Source organism: Apis cerana, linkage group LG14 (assembly GCF_029169275.1).
Source record: "Apis cerana isolate GH-2021 linkage group LG14, AcerK_1.0, whole genome shotgun sequence".
Taxonomy (NCBI): domain Eukaryota; kingdom Metazoa; phylum Arthropoda; class Insecta; order Hymenoptera; family Apidae; genus Apis; species Apis cerana.
Window position 1 is genome coordinate 9,983,830 of NC_083865.1, and position 6,687 is coordinate 9,990,516.

The 6,687-nt window shown below is 32.8% G+C and overlaps 1 protein-coding gene and 1 long non-coding RNA gene across 11 annotated transcripts in view; both read right to left on the reverse strand.

Moving 5' to 3' along the window:
* LOC108001029 (protein lozenge-like) overlaps positions 1-340 on the reverse strand; it is an 86,994-nt gene extending 86,654 nt beyond the window's left edge. For 4 of the 8 annotated variants that reach the window (XM_062084744.1, XM_062084742.1, XM_062084743.1 and 1 more), the window contains exon 1: positions 216-339. The gene's annotated coding sequence lies outside the window, so the exon portion shown is untranslated. Of the gene's footprint in view, positions 1-215 lie in introns of all 8 variants that reach the window. The other 4 variants (XM_062084732.1, XM_062084739.1, XM_062084730.1 and 1 more) reach the window with 2 other exon arrangements.
* Positions 341-894: 554 nt separating this feature from the next.
* On the reverse strand, positions 895-5,533 carry LOC133665610 (uncharacterized). 3 transcript variants are annotated; one of them, XR_003698434.2, is made up of 5 exons: positions 5,397-5,533; positions 4,716-4,927; positions 4,263-4,641; positions 3,971-4,155; positions 895-3,913 (listed from the first exon to the last, which is right to left on the reverse strand). It is a non-coding gene; the product is annotated as an uncharacterized LOC133665610 (long non-coding RNA). The 3 variants fall into 3 exon arrangements; XR_009832612.1 differs by having other exon boundaries at positions 895-4,155; XR_009832611.1 differs by lacking the exons at positions 895-3,913; positions 3,971-4,155 and having other exon boundaries at positions 4,239-4,641.
* Between the last annotated feature and the right edge of the window lie 1,154 nt (positions 5,534-6,687).

Below are 6,687 nucleotides of genomic sequence, written 5' to 3' on the forward strand. Positions count from 1 at the left end.
GAATATATAAAACTATGATCAATTATAACAAAATAAAATAATAACTAGAGTTAAATTTTGTTTGAAAAGTTCATTGTACAAATCATCGATAACCCTAAAAAGCCAAACTAGACAATTAACAACAAACTAACAAATGAACAATAATAAAACTATAAAATTTTGTTATAATAATTCTTAATAAATGATTAAATAAACTTAAATAAGAATAATAATACCTATAAACGGTAACAGGAACGGTAGTAGAAACATACTACGCAGTTGAAATTGTTTTCGTTTCGCGGAGCGACACGTCTTATCGCTACGAATTCTACCGGCAGAGTGATGCGTGGCGCCCGTATGGAGTTCTATTTGGTCGAAGTAATACAACACTCCCGCCAAATTCAAAATCGTGTAGAAAATTAAAGTATCATTTATCATAGAAATTTTTCTTATTTAATCAATGAAATATTCATTGTGAAATATTTCTATCAAAAGACTGTAAAAAATATTTAATGTTTTAATTTTTACACGATGAAATATGTATATATATATATAAACACGAATAAACGATTTTAAATATTTTAAGAAATATTTTCAAAATAATCGTGTAGAATGATTTCAACTAATTTTATTTATTAATTATTACTGATAAATTAAATTCCTAAATACTTATAATATATAAAAATTAAATTTCTTTTTATTATCAATATAAATGATAAAAAAAAAATATTTAACATTATATTTATCTTATTGATTCAAGTTCTAATTAAAGCCTAAAGTTAAATCTTAATATTAATAATAATCTAAATAAAGAATTAGATAATTAATTTGTATATAATAATATTTAAATATTATTTTAAATATTATTAAAATACTATTTAAAACTTTCTAAAGGATATGTATATTTGTCCCAAAAGATAATAAAAAAAATATATTTCATATATTATTAACTTTTTTTTTATGCATAACGAAATCCTGTTATGGAGTTGGAATCTAGTTACTGATTGTACTTAATACGTATACGATCCATTTCCAAATTAGACCAAATTCATTTAATGTTCTGTTCGGATGTTCTTAATTTACGCTTTCCCGTTGGAACGAGTGGTAAAGCTGGTGCTTTTAAGCTCGTTTTCCCCAACATAAAGCGTATGAGAACAGAATAGGAAGGGTATGTCTCACATCTGTATTGTTATCCTTTTGATGTCCTCCTCAAAGCTGGACCACATCGGGCTTTCACTCCACATTTAGTAAGTGCAGGGAGGTAGAAACGATAAATTTCTATGGTATAGTTCCATAATTTATTGTCCTCTATAATCAAATTATTATACTTCAATCTAATGTACTTATTACTCTATTTTTATTAAATCATTTGATTTATTTTTCTTTTGATATTTGAAGATGCAAAAATACATTCTAATTTTATGAAAAATAAAGTAAAAGTACGTATAAATAAAAAATCAATAAGTTTTTATATATCTTATGCGAAATATACTTGAAAATTTAGAAGAAAACTGGATTCAAAGATGTTTAAAAACTATTTCAAACATACTTTCTCTAAGGATATTAGATAGAACGGATGGTCGAAATACCAAATATAATTTATCGAAGACCGAGAATCAAGAGCCATCCCTGTATCCTCGGAATCTAGAATACTGTGGACACTAGAGAGAGGTAGTCGCACAGGGGGTTTATTAAGCTTATTAACGGACTATACAAGGGTGGACGTACATATCTACGTCGGTGGTCGTGGAAAGTATGGGCAGCTAAAAGGGGTGGAAGGGTGGAAGATAATAGTACATGTATGTGTTGTACCTTCATTCGTTTCATATAGCAGAAGTCGAGATTTCGGCTTGTCATACCTATAATTATCACTTCCCTTTGCGTTATTTCCTGTCCTTTATAGTTAATTTCTACCTTATTTCGACCTATTAAATCACGGATTTAAACTAATTATACGTATTAAAGGGAATGTAAACGATCACAACGAAATTTAAAATTATACAAATAATTTAAAAATTGCAATACTATTACGATATTTATATACTTTGTTTTTCTCATATTTTTCTTCGAATTTTATTCAAACCACAATGTATATATATGTATAAAACTTACACACATACATTATGATAACTGATATAAAAAAGAACAGCTGTTTGCCAAATTAAAAATATTATAATAATGATAATCGTACAGTCATTTGCCTCCTAAATCGACCCTTTTTCATATGCTTGTTATATTCCTTGACTGCATCCCCTTTCTATAATCGCGTGGCCACCCCAGCGAGTATTATTAGCTGCACGCTTTGCAATTGGATTAACGGAAGCGAAATTGCATCGACGGAAACGGCATAGATTGTTTCGCATAGTCACGAAAGTCCACCACTTTTGCTTGTTTCATCTAATGGAAATACTAGTATCATGAAACAATTATCGTCGCGAATCAAAAAACAATTTTAAACTTTATGTATTATCAAAAGCGTTTCTATGGATTTGCAAGAACGATAAACTATTAAAGTTTTAATTATTTCTTTCAATTGAGGTTTCAATTGAGGAATTCGAATGATTGCGATAATACACATTTCTAACTAAAAATAAAATATATATAAAATACATATTGTTTGATATTGAACGATACGCGAATATAAGAACGAAGGATTGAAAGAGCTAAGGATCCCAGATTTGGATTTTACAGAACAGAGGAAGAGAAATCGTCTAATCGTGTCCCTAGTCCTGATTTAGGACGGGATTTTAATTACGAAGGGTCAGTAAGTGCGGCTGTCCACTTAAGTATTTCTCCCTTATTTATAGTTCATTATCTCGGCTTTTGCGCAAAAGGCAGATTAACTTACATCTGATTATACGGTCCCTACTTTGAAATAAAATTTCACTCTGACCCTTACAATAAAAAGATCCTCGCAAAACATTGATAAAGTTTCATCCAATATTTTCAAAAATTTTAAATTAAAATTTAACATTAGTTATCAAGATACTTATGAATTTGAAAAAAAATATTTTAATATTTTCATAATTATATAAATACTTTTTACAAAATACTTCTGAATATAATTTCAGGCTTAAAGGAACAGATCTCTAAACTAAAGATGATTAACGAGGTTGAACGTATCGCGTTATTGTCGATTACCAAAAACAGGATGCTATTAAAGGAAAGTCCTTTCTATAACGAGACACTTTTTCTGAGAATGAAACTATCGATAAGCATGTCTTACGAAGCCCTTCCGGTGGCGCTGGAAGTCACTCGTTTCCGAGCGATATCGTCATCCTGATAAAAAGCGTAAAAAAAAATGTTTCTGTTTTTCCTTCTATCGTTAATCTGTTATCTCGCTCACCTCGTTTCAAGATTTGTTAATCTTATAATACTCGGAAAATGTCGCATTTTAATTAATAAAATTCTACTCTCTTAAACAAATCGATGCGATTGCTAATAAAATATGCCCCTTATATCTATATTACACGATTATGTAAATAGAATTTTCTATTATATAAGAAACAAATCAATTAAATTGAAGAGACGCTTGAAAATTAAAACAGTCAAATACGAGAAACAATCGAAATTATATCGTAATTATATGCAACACACGTGACAACTGCGATAGATCTGACCGGTGTCTTTCGCGTAAGTAATTGCGGTTTCACGACACGACACGCAGCCCGATTTTTGCGGTAGATCGGTGTGAACCGACAAAACCGATCGACGAGGTGTCCCTCGACCGCGCTTCTCGCTTTTAAAGACAGAGAGATAAGAAAACGCAGGTAAAATCGGCCACGGGTCAAAGCACCGTGCCACTTCCGAGAGGTTAATTACATTCTTGCGAGCTCCGCACGAACGAGTGAAACCGCATTTTGCTTCCTCGATTGCACTTTAGCAGACCACAGTGCAATAAACGGTAGCGTTGCGGGAACATGTCGGTGGAGACCTTTAAAGCACCTTATACTGTTTTTTCATGTATTACATATTCTCAGAAAATCCTTACCATTTGAACTATTTGCTATCAAATTCTTATCTTTCCAACGAAGGTACAAATACAAGGAACATCGATTTGTAACATGCATTTTGTCGGATATTGACGATTTTCTCAATAATTTCAAATGATGAATGGCTTCTCGAGGAATTGAGATTTGTTGAGGAATTTCTTAAAGAATTCTGGATTTCTTCTAACTGAAAATTGAAAGAAGTAAGTTTTAATAAGGAAAGTTGTAAAGGATCGTTATAATATGATCAAGCAATAAAATTAGATTGAGTTTCGCTTAAAGAAAACCTTGCACCTTTATTAGCAGTCTGGCGCCAGTTTACAGAAAAATATATCAAATATACAGTTCTATAAGTTCCATCTGGATTGCATTTTGCAATGGCTATCACAGGTAACAGCTTCCTACCTGGTGGAGTACAGGTTGGTGGGGGGTCACCGAACAAACTTCAAAAGAGAGGAAAAGAGATCGAGGGAGAGAAAAGGAGGAGGTTGAAAGTAGCGGTGGTACGAAGGAACAAAATCCCGAGGGTGGGGCAAACGATCCACGATACGGGAGAGCCCACCCCCACTTGCTCCCCCAATCACAGGCTCCGCCTCCAGAAAGCCGCGTGACGTCACACAGACACTTGTTACGCCTTGCTGAAGTACTGGATTATCACTTGGATCTTGCCAACCTGGAAAAGTTACCCTTTTTAATTCCTACAAGTCGTATTTCAATAGTCTATCTATTTTTCTATTATCTATTTACCTTCAAAAATTGAAACACTTCCTTACTTTTATTTTTTCATTTTTCGAATTTTTCGAATATTTCGAAAAATCAAACATCATTTGAAACATTAGTATAAGCATTAGATATGACCAGTGCAAAAAAAAAAGAGAAACGATTTGAGATAGATTTGCTTGATTATGTTTCTGTATTGCCTGTATTGGATGATTGTATGGGATGATTTATTTCCATTTCTGAAAATACGCAAAAATATTATTCTCATATTCCATGTAGGAATCGCTATCTTCGACTATCGGTATATTATTTCAAAAAAGGATAAGAAATTCCAACAACAATACGATTACGATATCGCGAGTGTGATGAAAGATTGACCCATTTTTGAAAATAATATGATAACATAGGGAATTTCGACGATACTACTTATTTTTTCCTTATCGGTGTTATAACTAACAAAAAGATTAGGTTATGACTAATTGCTATGAATTAGTTGGACATCGAATGTCATACTGTTATTTTATTTATATATATGTTTAAAATATATTAATAGTAATTGATCGAATCAGGTTATAATCGAATATAAAATTAACTGCTTGAATATGCTAATAGATTTACAAATAGATACAATTATAGCCAGTAACTATGATGACACATAGGAATTTCCGTAAATTCAGTGTAGCAATAAAATATATTGCATTTACCTACCTTTCACATTATATGAATAACCTTCAATGAAATTTTTTCTTCTACGTCGTTAAAATTATTACGTATTTTTCTTATTTTTACATGTATAAAAATTGAAACAAGTAATCATTTTGCGATTAAACTAGTATCATATTATTGAACTTTTCTTTAAAAGTTGAATTAGATAATTCTTTTAGAAACTAATTACGAATCGTATACACTTAATATCACTCTGTTCTTAAATCTATTAGATTCGTGTACATTTCACGCACAAAAGAAATTATAATTTCGAATAATAACTACGAAACATGTGACTGGAAACGACGCCATTGTTTCTTTACTTCTCTCACTTCGAGAATCGCAATCATAGCTAGCGATTATCGAACGTCCAATCGATCGAGATTATAATATTTCTCTACCGGGCGTGGCGCTACTTAACCTTTTAGTTAACCTTAATTTACGTGTCTCCATTCAATTAAGGAAAAAAGATGACAAACCAAACATATCGACGAAGTAAATAATCATATAACATTCAGTTTAATCGTAATTCATGACTAATCCAGATTCCAAGTATTTGGATGTTGCTTAGAATTTCGTTGAAAATTAGCCACGCACTTTTTCTATCAAAATAACTTGTACAAATAAGCCGAGAAATATGAAAACACGGACACTGGTCACAAACGAGTCCACACGATCGGAGGGCGGGCGATCTAACAGTGGGGATATGGGACTGTCGAAGCGCGGCGGGAGGACGATGTCGACGGTGGGGAGCGTTGGAATTGCAAGGCTTAGGTTGCCCCGGGCCGCTTACGCGGAACACGCGGCTGAAGCCGCGCCGCCGGCATTACGTCGCGCACCGTCGACCGCGACTGACGTTCCTGTAGATGTTTCTCACTTGCATCTTTTACGTCTACTTCGATATCCTATGTTTAATCGATACAAGCAAATATTATCGATCGTGTTTCTACACGGTATCGAATCTCGATCGCGAATAAAGTGAAAGTTTATTTTCTAACCTGTGCTAGAAAATCGGAAGTATTGACGCTGTTATTTGACAACCTGTAGGAGTTTCCAATTGCCAAAACGTGTTTACAACTTCGACAAGTGATCAAATTCAGAATAAATCCTTAGATCTAAACACAGTGACATCTCGCGGACTAAAAGTGCAATAAAAGGAAAGAATAGTTTCTGATTGGACGTCAATATTGGATAGTAGTATTGGATAGCATCGTCATGGCGGTGGCGGAAAGCTAATATATTCGTCATGGAAATCGACGACACTGAGTACACTCTGCATGCTTAAGAGGATATA